Genomic DNA, 18,387 nt, shown 5'->3' with positions numbered 1-18,387 from the left:
ACCTGCAAGTCTTTGGCTGTACTTCCTGAATGAGCCACGGATGGGTCTTTCTTGCTGAGTTTTTGTTTTTCAATGGAATGTCTTTTTGTTCAATATTTTGAATGATATTTTCAAAGGTTTCCCATTGTTCATTTACCACCATACCTTTTAGTCTATTTTCCCAATTTACCTTAGCCAGTTCTCCCCTCAAACCACTAAAATAAAAGCAAATTACTGCGGATGCTGGAAATCTGAAATAAAAACAAGAAATGCTGGAAATACTCAGCAGGTCTGGCAGCATCTGTGGAGAGAGAAGTAGAGTTAACGTTTCAGGTCAGTGACCCTTCAGAACTAGCAAATATTAGAAATGTCAAAGCGGGGGTGGGGCAAGAGATAACAAAGGAGAAGGTGTAGATAGGACAAGGTCACAGAATAGCTGACCAGAAGGTTGTGGAGCAAAGGCAAACAATATGTTAATGGTGTATTGAAAAACAAAGCATTAGTACAGATAGGGTATTAACAGACTGAAAATTGAACAGCTGCAAGTACAAACATGAAAAAAAGCAGTGGGTAAGCAAACTGAACAAACTAAGATGAAATAAAATAAAATAAACACAAAAAAAAATTTTTTTAAAGGTAAAAGAAAAAATAACTGAAAATAAAAGTAAAATGGAGCCCGTCATGCTCTGAAATTATTGAACTCAATGTTCAGTCCGGCAGGCTGTAGTGTGTCTAATCGGTAGATGAGATGCTGTTCCTCGAACTTGCGTTGATGTTCACTGGAACACTGCAGCAATCCCAGGACAGAGATGTGAGCATGAGAGCAGGGGGGAGTGTTGAAATGGTCAGCAACCGGAAGCTCGGGGTCCTGCTTATGGACTGAGCGGAGGCGTTCCGCAAAGCGGTCACCCAGTCTGCGTTTGGTCGCCCCAATGTAGAGGAGACCACATTGTGAGCAGCGAATACAGTATACTACATTGAAAGAAGTACAAGTAAATCGCTGCTTCACCTGAAAGGAGTGTTTGGGGCCTGGGATAGTGAGGAGAGAGGAGGTAAATGGGCAGGTATTACACCTCCTGCGATTGCAAGGGAAGGTGCCATGGGAAGGGGACGAGGTGGTGGGGGTAATGGAGGAGTGGACCAGGGTGTCACGGAGGGAATGATCCCTTCGGAATGCTGACAGGGGAAGGGAGGGGAAGATGCGTTTGGTAGTGGCATCACGCTGGAGGTGGCGGAAATGGCGGAGGATGATCCTTTGGATATGGCGGCTGATGGGGTGGAAAGTGAGGACAAGGGGAACCCTTTTGCAGTTCTGGGAGGGAGGGGAACGGGTGAGGGTAGAGGTGCAGGAAATGGGCCGGACACGGTTGAGGGCCCTGTCAACCACAGTGGGGGGGAATCCTCGGTTGAGGAAAAAGGAAGACATATCAAAAGCGCTGTCATGGAAGGTAGCATCATCAGAGCAGATGCATCGGAGATGAAGAAACTGGGAGAATGGAACAGAGTCCTTACAGGAGGCAGGGTGTGAAGAAGTGCATTCGAGGTAGCTTTGGGAGTCAGTAGGCTTATAATGGTTATTAGTAGACAGCCTATCACCAGAGATGGAGATATAGAAGTCGAGGAAGGGAAGGGAAGTGTCGAAGATGGACCATGTAAAGGTGAGAGAAGGGTGGAAATTAGAAGCAAAGTTGAGAAAGTTTTCCAGTTCTGGGTGGGAGCAGAAACGGCACCGATACATTCATCAATGTACCGGAAAAAGAGTTGGGGGAGGGGGCCTGAGTAGGACTGGAACAAGGAATGTTCGACATATCCCACAAAAAGACAGGCCTATCTAGGACCCATGCGGGTACCTATTGCCACACCCTTTACTTGAAGGAAGTGAGTGGAGTTGAAGGAGAAGTTGTTCAATGTGAGAACAAGTTCAGCCAGGTGGAGGAGGGTGGTGGTGGATGGGGACTGTTTGGGCCTCTGTTCAAGGAAGAAGCAGAGAGCCCTCAAACCATCTTGGTGGGGGATGGAGGTGTAGAGAGATTGGACGTCCATACTGAAGAGGAGGCGGTTGGGGCCAGGAAACTGGAAATTGTCAAAATGACGTAGGGCGTCAGAAGAGTCACGGATGTAGGTGGGAAGAGACTGGACCAGAGGAGAAAAGATAGAGTCAAGATAGGAAGAAATCAATTCAGTGGGGCAGGAGCAGGCCGACACAATGGATCTGCCGGGACAGTCCTGTTTATGGATTTTGGGAAGGAGGTAGAAGCGGGCTGTCCGGGGTTGTGGGTCTATGAGGTTGGAAATCTGCTTACCCACTGCTTTCTTTTCATGTTTGTACTTGCGTCTGTTCAACTTTCAGTCTGTTAACACCTTATCTGTACTAATGCTTTGTCTTTCAACACACCATTAACATATTGTTTGCCTTTGCTCCACGACCTTCTGGTCAGCTATTCTGTGACCTTGTCCTATTTACACCTTCACCTTTGTTATCTCTTGCCCCACCCCCGCTTTACTTGCTTTTAATCTTTTACATTTCACTGACCTGAAACGTTAACTCTGCTTCTCTCTCCACAGATGCTGCCAGACCTGCTGAGTATTTCTCGCATTTCTTGTTTATACTCCTCGCAAACCAACTGAATTGGCTTTGTTTAAGTTTAAGATTATTGTTCGTAATTGGAGCATGTCACTTTAAAACTTAACATGGAATTCAATGGTATTATGATCACTATCTATTTCCCAGTGCATCTTTTACTATGACATTACTAATTAACCCTGCTTCATTCTACAATACTAGATCTAACATAGCTTTAATCCCAGTCATTCTACAACGTATTACTCCAAGAAACTGTCCCGAAAACATTCTAGAAACTCGTCTTTGAGACGACTCTTGCCAATTTCATTGCCCCAGTCCAAATGAAGATTAAAGTCCCCCATAATTATTACATTGCCTTTGTTAAAGCTCCAATATTTTCTTGCTTAATGCTCTGTCCAACAGTATAACTACTGTTAGGGGTTCTATAAACTACTCCCACCAGTAGTTTTCTGATTCTTGCTATTCCTAATTTCCACCCATACTGATTTTTACTTCATGATCCTCTGAGGCCAGATCATTTCTCACTAATGTCCTTATGTCATCCTTTATTATCAAGGCTCACCCTCCTCCTTTCTGAAATATTATGTCTTTCTGAAATATTATGTACCCTGGAATATTTATTTCCCAACCTTGATCATCATGTAACCATGTCTCTGTAATGGCGATTAGATCTAATTCTATTACCTCTATTTGCGTCATTAGTTTATCTATCATATTGCAGATGCTTCACACATTCAATGAATAACCATTAATTTAACTTTTTCACTTCTATTCCCTGCAATGATCTTATTCGCTGATGTACAATTTTGGCTAAATTCTCTGCCTCTTCCTGTTCCATTCTGCTTGTCTTTACCTACATATACTGTTCTGATACCTCGACCTTTCTCTTTGGATTTCAAAACATCCCTTCACCCTCCCCCTCCCCCCGCCCAGTCCCATTAGTTCACGACCCCTAGCCTTATCTGCCGGTGCACTCTTAAGCTTGTACAGTCTGTCCCTTTCTGCCACATTTTTTATACCCTTATTGCTATCTTGCTCTCTTGCCTTCTCCTCTCTATTTAAATTATCACATCTTCCCTCACTTGATCCCTTGCCCCCACTATTTAGTTTAAAGCCCTCTCTCCCGCCTTAGTTATACAACTCGCCAGAACACTGGTCCCAGCATGGTTCAGGTGAAGACCGTCCCAACGGTACAGCTCCCACTTGCCCCATTTCTAGTGCCAGTGTCCCATGAATCAAAATCCATTTCTCCCATACCAATCTTTAAACCACGCATTTAACTTTCTAATCTTATTTACCCTATGCCAATTTGTTCGTGGCTCAGGTAATAATCCAAATATTCTTACTTTTGAGGTTCTGCTTTTCAATTTAGCCCCTAGCTGCTCATACTCCCTGTGCAGAACCTCTTTCCTAGCCCTATCTAATTACATGAGTAATTGTAATGTACTCATGTAGACCATGACAACTGAATCCTCCCCCTCCTACTGCAAGTTCCTCTGCAGCCCTGAGCAGATGTCCCAAACCTTGGCACTGGGCAGGCAACACAGCTTTCTGGACTCTCATTCTTGGCTGCAGAGAATTGTGTCTATCCCCCTGATTATACTATACTACTACTACCACTACATTCCTATTTACTCTCCCGTTTGATTGGCTTCCTGTACCATGGTGCCATGACAATTGGCTCATCCACACTGCAACCCTCACTCTCATCCATACAAGCTGAAAGAACCTCAAACCTGTTGGACAATTGCAAGGGCTGAGGCTCCTCCACTTCTACCTTCTTGATACTCTTGCCTGTCTCACTCGCAGTCACATCCTCCTGTCCCTGACCACTGACCATATCAGAAGACCCTATCCTATGGGGTGTCACTGCCTTCTGAAACAAAGTGTCCAGGCAACTTTCCCCCTCCCTGATGCATCACAGTGTCTATAGCTCGGCCTCCAGCTCATCTACTCTGAGCCGAAGCTCTTCGAGCCATAAACACTTACTGTAGACATGGTTACCGTGAATCACATTGGTGTCCACAGGCTCCCACATACTGTAGTTACAACACATCACCTGTCCTGCTATTCTGAATGTGTTTTAATTAACAAATTAATTGTTTTCTTAATTAATTTTTAAATTAATACCTCTCCTCACCAGCGCTCACTGTACGAATTTAAACCTTAGTAATGCAATAAACCTTACCGCTTAAAACAAAAACAAAACAGTAGATTCACCAGTTTCTTATTTCCCTCTGCACGCATGTCTTAATTAATTACAAGGTAGTTACTTAAATTTTAATTCTAATTTTATGTTTTTCAAATTTTATTAGTATTAATTCACGCACCCTTTCAGAAGTGTACTAACCTAGCTATTCACAGACACTGCGTAAAAAAAGCCATTGGTTCTTTTGCCATTCACGTTATATTGGTGTCCTCTGGTTATCAAAACCTTTCTTTTAACTCATTTATGGGATGTGAGCATTACTGGTAAGGCCAGCATTTATTGCCCATCCCTAATTGCCCTTGAGAAGATGATGATGAGCTGCCAACTTGAACCACTGCAGTCCTTGTGGTGTAGGTACACCCACAGTGCTGTTAGGAAGGGAGTTCCAGCATTTTGACCCAGTGACAGTAAAGGAACAGTGATATAGTTCCAAGTCAGGATGGTGTGTGACTTGGAGGGGAACTTGCAGATGGTGGTGTTCCCATGCGTCCGCTACCTTTGTACTTCTAGTTGGTAGAGGTCATTGGTTTGAAAGGTGCTGTCTAAGGAGTCTTGGTGAGTTGCTGTAGTGCATCTTGTAAATGGTGCACACTGCTATCACTGTGCACCGGTGGTGGAGGGGTGTACTTTAAGGTGGTAGAAAAGGTGCCAAACAAGTGGCTTCTTTGTCTTGAATGGTGTTGAACTTCTTGAGTGGTGTTGGAGCAACAGTCATCTAGGCAAGTGGAGAGTATTCTAACACACTCCTGACTTGTGCCTTGTAGATGATGGACAAGCTTTGTGAAGTCAGGAGGTGAGTTACTTGCCACAGAATTCCCAACCTCTGACCTGCTCTTGTAGCCACAGTATTTATATTGCTGGTCCAATTCAGTTTCTGGTCAATGGTAACCCCCTGGATATTGATAGTGGGGGATTCAGTGATGGTAATGCTGTTGAATGTCAAGGGAAGCTGGTTAGATTTCCTCTTGCTAGTGATGGTCATTGCCTGCCACTTGTGTGGCATGAATGTTACTTGCCACTTATCAGCCCAAGCCTGAATGTTGTCCAGGTTTTTCTGATTGTGGTATGGACTGTTTCAGTATCTGAGGAGTTATGAATGGTATTGAACACTGTGCAAGCATCAACAGACATCTCCATTTTTGACCTGATATTGAAGGAAGGTCATTGATGAAGCAGCTGAAGATGGTTGGGCCTAGAACAGTGCCCTTAAGAACTGTTACAGCGATGTCCTGGGGCTTAGATGATTGGATTCCAACAACCACAACATCTTCCTTTGTCCTCGGAATGAGTTCAATCAGTGGAGAATTTTCCCTTCGATTCCCATTGACTTCATTATTGCCAGAGCTCCTTGATGCCACACTCAGTCAAATGCTGCCTTGAGGTCAAGGGCAGTCACTCTCACCTCACCTCTGGAATGCAGCTCTTTTGTACATGTTTGGACCAAGGCTATAATGAGGTCTGGAGCCAAGTGGCCTTAATGGAACCCAAACTGACTATCAATGAGCAGGTTATTGCTGAGTAAATGCTGCTTGATAGCACTGTTGACAACACCTTCCATCACTTTGCTTATGATTGAAAATAGACTAATGGGGCGATAATTTGGTTGTTCTCCTTAGGGAAGAGAAAGTTGAGTGGAGATTTGATAGTGGTATTCAAAATCATGAGGTGCCTGGACAGAGTAGATTGGGACAAACTGTTCACGTTGGCAGAAGGACCGAGAACCAGAGGGCACTGATTTAAGGTGATTGGCAAAGAACCAGACGCGACATGAGGAAAAACATTTTTATGCAACGAGTGGTTAGGATCTGGAATGCACTGCCTGAGAACTTGGTGGAGGCAGATTGAATGATGGCTTTCAAAATGGAATTGGATAATTATCTGAAAAGATTGGCAGGGCTTTGGGGAAAGGCAGGGGAGTGGGACTAGCTGAGTAACTCTTACAGATAGTCAGTATGGACATGATGGGCCAAATGGCCTCCTTCTGTGCTGTAACCATTCTATGATTCTATTCTATAATTCTAATTAGCTGGATTGGATTTGTCTTGCTTTTAATAGACAGGACATCCCTGGGTAATTTTCCACATTGTTGGGTAAATGCCAATGTTGCAGCTCTACTGGAACAGCATAGTTAGAGGCACAGCTATTCCTGGGGCAGAAGTCTGCAGTACTACAACCAGGATGTTGTCAGGGCCCATAGTCTTTGCTGTATCCAGTGCCTTTAGCTGTTTCTTGATATCATGGGGAGTGAATCGAATTGGCTCAAAACTGGCATCTCTGATGTTGAGGACCTCAGGAGGAGGCCATGATGGATTATGCACTCGGCAGTTCTTGTTGTAGGTGGTTGCAAACGCTTTTGCACTGATGTTCTGGGCTCTGTCATCATTGAGAGTAGGGATATTTGTGGAGCCTCCTTCTCCGGTTAGTTATTTGATTGTCCACCACCATTCATGACTGGATGTGTCAGGGGTGCAGAACTTTGATGTGATCTGTTGGTTGTTCAATTGCTTAGCTCGATCTATAGCATATTGCTTCCATTGTCTAGCATGCATGTTGTCCTGGGTTGTAGCTTCATCAGATTCGTGCCTCATTTTTAGGCATGCCTGGTGTTGCTCCTGGCATGCTCTCCTACACTCTTTATTGAACCAGGTTTGCTCCCCTGGCTTGATGGTAATGGTAGAGTGAGGGATATGCCGGGCCATGAAGTAACGGATTATGTTTGAATACAATTCTGCTGCTGTTGATGGCCCACAGTGCCCCATGGTTGCCAAGTTTTGAGCTGCCAGATCAGTTCTGAATCCAACCCATTTAGCATAATAGTGCCTCACCACACAATGCGGTATTCACTCCTATCAATATGGTCATGCACAGATACATCTGATACAGGTATATTGGGGGAGATGATGTAAAGTAGGTTTTTCCCTCTTGTTCGTTCTCTCACCACCTGCTGCAGGTCCAGTCTGGCAGATATGTCCTTCAGGACTCGGCCAGCTTGATCAGTGATGGTGCTACTGAGCAACTCTTGATGATGGACATTAAAGTCCACCTAGAGTGCATTCTGTGCCCTTGCTACCCTCAGTGCTTCTTCAAAGTGATGTTCAAAGTGGAAGAGTACTGATTTATCAGCTGAAGGAGGGTGGTAGGTGGCAATCAGCAGAGGTTTCCTTGACCGTGTTTGACCTGATGCTGTAAGACTTCATGGGGTCCAGAGTCAATGTTGAGGACTCTCAAGGCCACTCCCTCCTGACTGTTTATCACGGTGCTGCCACCTCTGCAGGATCTGCCCTACTGCTGGAAGGAGTCTGGGATGTTAGCTGTGAAGTGTGATTCGGTAAGTATCACTTTATCAAACTATTGCTTGACTAGTCTGTGGGACAGCTCTCCCAATTTTGGCACAAGTCCTCAGATGTTAACTAGGAGGACTTTGCAGGGTCAACTGGTCAGGGTGTGCCTTTGTCGTTTTCGGTACCTAGGTCAATGCTGGGTGGTCTATTCGGTTTTAATCTTTATTTTACTTTTCTATAGCAGTTTGATACAACTGAGTGGTTTGTTAGGCTGTTTCAGAGGGAAGTTAAGAGTCAATAACGTTGCTGTGGGTCTGGAGTCACATATAGGCCTGACCAAGAAAGGACGACAAATTTTCCTGCCTGAAGGATATTCGTGAACCATATCTTTCCCACGAGATGGTGGCCTGTGGAATACACCCAGTCGCATAATCACCTCTCAACCTTCTCTTCTCTAAGGAGAATGACCCCAGCTTCTCCAATGTATCCACATAACTGAGATACCTCATCCCTGGAACCATTCTCATAAGTCATTTCTGCACCCTCTCCAATGCCTTCACATCTTTCCTAAATTTTGGTGCCCAGAAGTGGACACAATACTCCAGTTGAAACCGAACCAGTGCTTTATAAAGGTTTATCATAATTTCCTTGCTTTTGTACACTATGGGCTGAAATTTATAATGGCAGGCCACATGTCACAGAGCCACCGTAATATTAAGTGCGGCAGCTCATTTAAATAGCCGGGGCGAACCATGCCCCCCACCCCCGATGACGTGGAGGGGGCGGACTGTCCATGCCAGACAATGGCGTCAGCAGGCACTGACGCCATTTTTAAAGGCTTCGAGCCCTGCCATTCAATTTAAATATTTAAAGATAGATTGATTTAAAAATATTTAAATACATTTATCTTTCCCCTCTCCCACCCACCCCCCTATAACCATAGAATTAATTACTTGCCCTCCCCCCCCACAAAACAATTACCTTGTCCACCTGACCTTCCTTCCCCAAAGTGCATAAACATTACACTATAACCCTTCCCACCATCCCCTACACCAATGATATGACTTTGACCCCACTCCCGCCCACCTCACACTGAGAAACATACCTCCTCCCCCCTCCCCACCAGTGTTCCACCTTGGTTCCCCAGACGGGGATCGGTAGCCGCGTGAGTGCTAGCCAGCGGCACGAATATCGCACGGGGACAGATGGTGGGAGAGTAAGGGTATTGATTAAAATTTATTTATATACGTTAATGACAGTCCTGTCACCGAGCAGCAGGGGGTCTGCCACGAGGCCTCACTGCCGCCAACAATATCGGGCTGGGCCCTCACGCGTTGGGGGGTGTGGCGGCCCCCCCTCCCCGCCACGACCCCTGATGTCAGGGTTGGGGGGGGATCTGTAAAATTCAGCCCTATGTCTATATTCATAAAGCCCAGTATCCTATATGCTTTTTTAACCACTTTCTCAAAGTCCCCTGCCACCGTCAATACTTTGTGCCCATATACTTCCAGGTCTCTCTGTTCCCGAACCCGCTTTAGAATTGGACCCTTCATTTTATATTTTTCTCCTTGTTCTTCCTACCAAAATGTATCACTTCACACTTCTCTGCATTAAGTTTCAACTGCCACATGTCCAGCCTTTCCACCAGCCTGTCCTCTTGAAATTTATCACTGTCCTCCTCTCAGTTCACAATACTTCCAAGTTTTGTGTCATCTGCAAATTTTGAAATTGTGCTTTGTACAACCAAGTCCATGTCATTAATATATATCAAGGAAAGCAGTGGTCCTAGTACTGGCCCCTGGGGAACCCCTCTGTATACCTTCTTCCAGACTGCAAAACAGCCATTCACCATTATTCCTTGTTTTGTGAAATTCAGCAAACGTCGTACCCATGCTGTCACTGTCCATTTTATTCCATGTGCTTCAACTTTGCTGGCAAGCCTGTCATGTGGCACTTTATCAAATGCATTTTGAAAGTTGATGTAGACCACATCAAACGTATTAACCTGATCAACCCTCTCTGTTACTTCATCAAAAATCTCAAACAAATTAGTTAAACATAATTTTCCTACAACAAATCCATGCTAGCTTTCCCTAATTAATCCACACTTGTCCAAGTTTCTGTTACTTTTGTCACAGATTATCCTTTCTAAAAGCTTTCCTACCACTGAGATTAAATTGACAGCTTGTAGTTGCTGGATTTATTCTTATACCCTTTTTTGATCATGCCTATAACATTTGCTATTCTCCAGTCCTCTGGCACCACCTGAATTTAAAAAGGATTCAAAGATTTTGGTCAGTGCCTCTGCAATTTCCTTACTTCCCTCAATATCCTTGGATGCATCCCATTGGTTTCTTATCAACTTTAAGTACAGCCAGTCTTTCTAATACCTCGGCTTTATCAAATTTTAGCCCATCCAGGGTCTAAAGCAGCTCCTCTTTCACTGTGACTTCAGCAGCATCTTCTTCCTTGGTAAAGACTGATGCAAAGTACACATTTAGTACCTCTGCCTCCATCTGTGGATCCACTTTTTTGTCCCTAATCAGCCCCATGTCTCCACTTATATAATAAAGACAAGAAATGCTGGAACCACTCAGCAGGTCTGGCAGCATCTGTGAAAAGAGAAGCAGAGTTAACGTTTCGGGTCACTGAAGTACGGGGGAAGGGGGGAACACTGCCTTGGCCAGTTGGAGACCCATTCCCCCACCACCCACTTGCACGATTGTACGGCACCAGGCCAATTAACAGCCTGGTGCCGGGATCCCTATCCTCTTAAAGACGGTGATCATGCCTCCAAGAGTTGCCGGCCAACCACAGGGTTGGCAGCTCAGTAGTACTGGGAGCAGTGCCGGTACTGCAAAGGCCTAGGGCCCAGGCCTAGTGCTGGAGGCCCAGACCTCAGGTAAGTGAGAGAGGGTGGGCGTTGAGAGCAGGGGAAGAGGGGTTCAGGGAGGTGGGTTGTTTGCTGGTGGGATCCTTCTGTGGGCCACAGATTGCCCATGAAGGATGGCCCCCGCCAAAGCCACAGGGGGTATCCTTGTTTCACTGGGCAACCTCTCTGTGTGGCACAAGCCCCCCTCATCTGCCACTGGTTAAATCCCAGCAGTAGCAGGAAGAGGTCTTCAAGTGGCATGTGGGCAGGAAGGCTATTCCATCCTCAATACAATTGCGTTGTGACAGGGAGGTGATGGGCCTCTCGGGAGGGCCCAAAAAATTCAGCCCTTTATCTATTTCCTTTTTCACTTTCCCTCTGAACTTTCTAATTTCAGCCTGATTCTCACTTGTATTATCAACCTGACATCTGTCATACACACCATTTATCTGCTTTATATTGCTCTTTATCTCTTTTGTTATCCAGGAACCTCTGGCTTTGGTTGGGATACCTTTCCCTTTTGCAGGAATGTATCTCGACTGTACCCAAATCATCTCCTTTTTAAAGGCAGCCCATTGCTCTGGTACAGTATTGCCTCATTCACCATAACCAGATTGAGCAATGCCTCCTTCCTCATAGAGCCGGAAACATACAGATCAAGAAATTGCTCTTGAATGCACTTCAAAAACACTTCCCACCTTCTGCACTTTACACTATTGCTATCCAGGTTTATTTTAGGATAATTAAAGTCCCCCATTATCACTAATCTATAGTTTTTCCACGTCTCTGTAACTCGCTGAAAATTTGCTCCTCTATATCTTTCCCACTATTTGGTAGCCTATAGAATACACCCAGCAATGTAATTGTACCTCTATTGTTTCTTAACTCTAACCAAATAAATTCTGTCCTTGAATCCTCTCATACATCCTCTGTCTCCAGCATTGTAATGAATCTCCTTATCAATACTTCCATCCCTCCTCCTTTCTTTCCTTCCCTATCTTTCTTGAACACCTTGTATCAAGAAATATTTAGTACCCAATCCTCCCCTTTTTCGATCCAGGTCTTTGTTAGCGCCCCATCATAATATTCCCATGTGGTTATCTGTGCCTGCAACTCACCAACCTTGTTTACCATGCCTTGTACATTTACATATATACACTGTAAACCTAATTCTGACCTGATTGCATTCCCTCTTCGTCTGACAGCACCTAATACCTTACTATTTCTTACTTTTGTGCTTTCTCCCTCTCTTCTAATCCTTTGCGTACCTTGTTTCTCCTTTCTAATGCTACATTCTGGTTCCCACCTTGCCAAATTAGGTTAAGACCTCCCAACTGCACTAGCAAACTGGCCTGCGAGGATATTGGTCCTGGCTTTGTTCAGGTGCAACCTATCCAGCCAGTATAGGTCCCACCTCCCTCAGAACTGGTCCCAATGTCCCAGGAATCTAAAGCCCTCCCTCCTGCACCATCTTTGCAGCCACACATTCATCTGCTGTATCCTTCTATTTCTATGCTCACTGGAGCATGGCATCAGGAGTAATCTGGAGATTGCTTCCTTTGAAGTCCTGATTGTTACTCTCCTTCCTAGTTCCCTAAAATCTGCAGGACCTCATCCTTCTTTCTACCTATGTCATTGGTACCGATATGGACCACAACCGCTGGCTGTTCACCCTCCCCCCTCAGAATACTCTGCAGCCTCTAGTGACATCCTTGCTCCTTGCACCATATCATCCTGGATGTGAAGCAACATACCATCCTGGATTCACATCTGTGGCCACAGAAATGCCTGTCTGTTCCCCTAACTATAGAATCCCCCTATCACTATTGTTTCCCCAATCATCATCCTGCCCCTTGTAAGCTGGGCCACCCATGGTGCCCTGGATTTGGCTCTGACTGCACTCCCCAAGGCAACCATCATCCTCAACAGTATTCAGAACTGAATACTGTTTTGAGAGTGAGATGCACTCCGGGGCTTCCTACACTACCTACCTGCCTGGTGGTCACCCATTCCCTCTATGCCTGCATACCCTTAAGCTGCCTGCCGACCACATCCAGAAGCATGCTATGCATGGAACTCTCAGCCTTGTGGATACACTGTACTGACTCCAACTGCAGCTCAAACTCTGAAACCTGGAGCCTCAGTGACTCCAGCAGATGACACTTCCTCCACTTGTGGTTGTTCAGGACATGAGAAGTGTCCTGGAGTTCCCACATGGAACCGGATGTGCAGTCCATGGGCCATACCTCTATTTATTAGACTTACTAAACATACAGAAATAAAGTCTTGGACATATATAAAAAATACTCCCTAGCTACTCACTATTCAGCATCTTCCCATGTGCTGACATCACTTTTATTTTTTGTTACCTCGCTCCCTAGTGCTCACACTTATTCTGCACTGCTGCTCTGCCCAGACCTCCTTCAGGTCCATTACTTCTATCTGATAGTCTCTGGCACTGTTTTCACTCAGGCTCGCACTCTCTGTCTCCCTACTATTGTTTTTACCTGTTGGTATCTGGCACTGTTTTCCCTCAGGCGTACTCTCTCTGACTCATCTGCACTGATGATAGGTACTCAGTATGAGGAATTGTTTCATAATCACCCCGATGTGACTGACCTCTACCTACAAACCAGCCTTCAGCACCTGCCAAAGATATCACAAAGCATTTCTCATGCTCTTCCCTCATGAACTTTCCAGGTCTCTATTCCAACATGCCTGTGTAGCTGTTGCTGTTAGTACCCTGAGAACTGATCTATTAATATGACTGGTTTCAAGATATTTCTGCATTATGCTTACATGTCCTTGTACTTTACAATGCTGTGTTGGGAAAGATAAAGTTATCATATGCAAGCTGTATCTATATATTTATATCACAGTTCAGCCATTGTCACTGCAATGAAAATGTGGCCAGAAGCAAAAGAACTGCAGACGCTGGAAATCTGAAACAAAAACATAATGCTCAGCAAGTTAATCAGCACCTGAGGAGAGAAGAGATAGGTTAATGTTTTAGGTGTGGACCCTTTGTAAGAACTAAAATGAAGCAGCTGTGCTGCCAGCTGCTGTACTGAGTACCAACCTCAAGGAGTAATTTTAGTGTAATGGCATCAGCAAGAGAGCTGGAGCAGTTGTCTCTGTTTCTGGCACCAGCATCAGCATTGTTTCCAGAGCAGAGGGGAAAAAAATCTCGACATTAGTTCTGGTTTGTGTCGGACGGGCCAAGAGGAAAATAATGTTCCATCTGCAAAATAGACAGAAAACAGAGAATGACTTTCACAGAAAGATGTACTGCAGTCAAAGAGTGCAGCTGCTCTAATAGATGCTGGCATTTGTTTTTGACATGGAGTTTGAAACATGTAAATGGTCATTTGTTTGCACTTCTTTGATTATAATTAAATTTTTCCTTGCTCCAATTCTGCTGAACCAATGATTTTAATGCAGAGAAAAGAATTATGGACTGATACTATTTTTCATACTTCCGTGTGGTTATTCGTTTTAACGGAAAAGCAGACATGAGTGAATGGGTGAGACAGGATAGTAAAACTAGTATCAGGCATTTCACCTGTCATTACTTCGACTGAGTTTTCCTTCTTTGTGTGTCAGGCAATGTGAAAAGACTTGGTAAAAGACTTTCCTGGGAAAACTGCATTTTGTGCACAAGCAAACTATGTTGAAGATAAATATTGAACTCAGATTCATAACAGGAGCCAGTTCTATGAAGGAAATAACATATAAATGTTTCTTTTATGGTGCAAAGAAATGTGGCTCGCTTAAACTGTGAAGATGCTCCAAAGAAATTATAGCTAAACAGAAATCCAAATGTGCAGAAACTAATGGCCTTAAATGTACTTGTTCTAGATAAAACCTACTTCTGCAACCAAACATTTAATCACGCTTCCTCGTATTTCCTTATTTGCTTTCTATATTAAAGGCACAATAAATCCAAGTTGGTGTTGGTGTTGGCTTTACAGGTTTTGACCCGTTGTAATTAAACAGCAACAAAGAGATGTACAGTCAGATTGATTCTGGGTATTGAAGACCGCTAATTTGAAGAACCCAGTTTCACAGAGGGTAATTTGGTGCCCTGGAAGTCATGCATCTTTCAGTATAACTAAAAAGAAACACCTGGAAGCAATAATTAATCTAGATGCTTCATGTCGTTAAATCTGCCATCCTGTTGCTTTACAGTAACCGTATCTTGGTGGCCCTTTACATGTCATGGCCCTCAAAGTACAGCTACCCAATTTCATCCATTCTGATGCATGTTGCCATATCTTTGGGACATACTTTGTTTTCACCACCCAGGTGGCAATCTATAGGAGCATATTGAATGCCCAATATATAATACTTAGACATCTTACCTTTCTTGTAATGCATTCTATCCAAAAACCCTTGTAAATTCATTTTCCTTTTCTTTTTTCTGTATGATTTTAGCAAGATGAGGCGTTGGCACCTGGTGGATGCTAGGCACAGGGCACTTCAGAGCAGTTGGTATGACAAACTCCATCTGGCACAATTGCCATCACAGATTCTAGCACCAGCTAAAATTACCCTCACAATTGAAAAGGAACAAATGGAAGTGGCACTTGAGAAACAGCAAGCTGTAGCCCAGGGACACAGCTCTGGATATTCATCTACTGCATAGCAGGGGATTGATACCTTATTGGGTCTGTTTTTAGAAGTGAGATGATATCATTTGAGACTGAGCTGAACTCCCTGAAAAGGTAAAAGCAAAATATTGCAGATGCTGGAAATCTGAAATAAAAACAGAAAGTGATGGAACTATTCAGCAGGTCTGTCAGCATCTGTGGAGAGAGAAACAGAGTTAACATTTCAGGTATGTGACCAAAAGCCACCACTTTCTGTTTTTATCCTTGCTAACGTAGTTAGACACTGCAGAGCAGTGCACCTCAAACTACCCTGTGGCAATGCATGAAGGATTTTCACAATTATGTCTAGTTGTCACAAATCAGCAATTTTATGTGGATAGCACCATGGTGAACTAAAACAAGTCACTTGATTTATGCAGTTGTATATATAACTAAATGCACCAGGTTTTATTGTTCATGCCCTGAAGAAAGCTGAACCCAGGCTCACTGCTCTTTGTTGTACCTGACAGACATCTTTACTGACCTTTACATTCCATATCAATTCATTTTTCTGACCAGTGAAATCTTATTGATAGCATGTTTGGACACTGCTGAAAAGCCTGTTTATAATCACTTCATCTCATATACAAGTAACATCATACTCTATCTCAGGTATAGTGAGACAGCCAGAAAGCACGCATCTGGTTTATTTTGCTATTTTCAGGAATGTTTTCAGATTTTGAACAGCAACATTTTTTGAAGTGCAAGGCTGAATCTCATTATTTACTTGTTCGATGATGGCGATTGATGTGGTATATATGGCAGTGCAGATCACTGGACTGTGTCTGGTATCATGAAGTGCTACCAAACTCCAAATCCTCCCAAGTTCTCTCAGCAGCCCAAGCTTTCTGAACAGATTTGGTTATTTTTCAAAATATATCACTTTGAGTTAGTATTTTGCCATTTTACTGGAGAGCAAATAGTTACCAAAACCTTTTCAGTCTCAAAGTCAGGTGCTTGATCTGTTGCTCAACTCCATCTACTTGCCAATGCTCCACAGCTCTAAAAACTGTGTGAAACCTTCCCATTGTTGACTTGGCAAATTTGTGCTGTGTGGATGCTGCATCTGCTGCAATGCATACTTTATTAGTGTGGTATTTGTTTTTTGCCCTACTTTTATTGAAACATAGTTGAAGAAATTAGTTGGGGAAATAGACTCAGTAATTCAATTATGTCATCATTTCAAACATGTCTCTGCATCCTTTCCCAATAATGAAACGCTACTTTCATGACCAGTCCTCTTAAGCCTTTTATGATCTTCTTACATCAATATTTATACAGGTTCTAAGGATGCACCTTTCCACAATCCCTCACACCCAAAATTACAAAAAACCACAGTTATGTAGATTCTCACAAGCTTTATGAATAGGCATCTTTGTCTCTTACCTCAGCCTTCCTAGCAAAGTACATGAGCAAAACTATGGACTTCTTTGTTAATGTTTCAGGTCTGTGATCTTTCACTGGTCACAGACCTGAAACGTTAACTTTGCTTCTCTCTCCACAGATTCTGCCAGATTTGCTGAGGTTTTCCAGCACTTTTTGTTTTTGTTTCTGATTTCCAGCATCTGCAGTATTTTGCTTTTATTATGGACTTCTTTGTTTTTGTTGTGGTGTATCAGATGCCATAACAACTGGATGGAGTCAGAACAATTGTAATAAGGGTGATTATCTCATGTAACTAACTCTGGTAATTATTGAGAACATAGAGAGACTTACTGAAATTTTACTATGGCGTCAATGGGAAAGCCAAAGATGCTACATGCTCTCATACACCATTAATCTTGTTCAGTAGATAATGTTTGACTGTGTATTTGAACCTCTGCACACACAGGACTGTGCTCTGAAAATTAGTTCCACAGGCAGGAGAAGCAGCTTGTAAAGATTTGTTGATGGTATTTTGTATGGACTTTGCGTACTGATACAGAAAATGGAGGTGCAGTAGTACCTCTTGTGTTCCCAGTATATAAACATGTATAATTCTTGTGGTACTGCTCCAGTCATTATCTTGCAGCATATCTGCATGCTCACCTTCCTAAAATTACCATTCATTCTCATGGTTTTCTCTGTTCTTATTTATTCCAATCAATGTCACATAAATACTCAGCATAACGTTCAGCGTGGTGTGGAGTAGGCCATTCTCATCACACCCATTGATTTTCATGGCTTTGGACTGTACTGAGTAAGGAGGCAAGGAATAGCTTTTCTCTAGAATTTGTGGCTTATCTACAGCTCTGAACCTCAAGAGTACCTCAGAAATATGAGATATGTGTTCTGAACATAAAAAGGGAATGGGAAAATGGAAATTGGCATCCAGTATGTTACAGATGCTTATACCTTGTCTGGTTTTTAGGGCATCATGCTGTCTTTTAGCCAGCTAGCGCCATTTAGCTCAAAACAAAACTGAACAACCAGTTACTGTACAGAATGATATATGAACAAGATTTCTTTTGGGATCACTGATCCCTAAACATTAGCAATTGGAATTTTATCTGAACTTTTTCACCTTTCATCCTACATGCATCAAAGTTAAGTAATGAGTTATTCTAAAGGTGATATATTGCTGGTTGGATAAATGGAAACTAACAAGCCAGTTGACTTTAGGAAAGAGGAATGCTAAGAATTTTGTTTTTCTCAGTTTGCTTATTAGGTCTACTGCCCCACCCTTTATCTCCACAGTGGGAGCATTGACTGTGTGGGACACCTTGGCTGGAATTTTACAAGGCCTTTGGAGAGGGGCTAGAAAAATTGCGGCGGAAGGCATTGGGAGGGAAGGTCGACATCTTCACGTCGCTTATGGATATTACAAGAGGCGG

The sequence above is a fragment of the Heterodontus francisci genome, chromosome 1, assembly GCF_036365525.1.
Source record: "Heterodontus francisci isolate sHetFra1 chromosome 1, sHetFra1.hap1, whole genome shotgun sequence".
NCBI classification, from domain to species: domain Eukaryota; kingdom Metazoa; phylum Chordata; class Chondrichthyes; order Heterodontiformes; family Heterodontidae; genus Heterodontus; species Heterodontus francisci.
The sequence above is the reverse complement of the archived record's forward strand: the minus strand, read 5'-3'. Positions refer to the sequence as shown.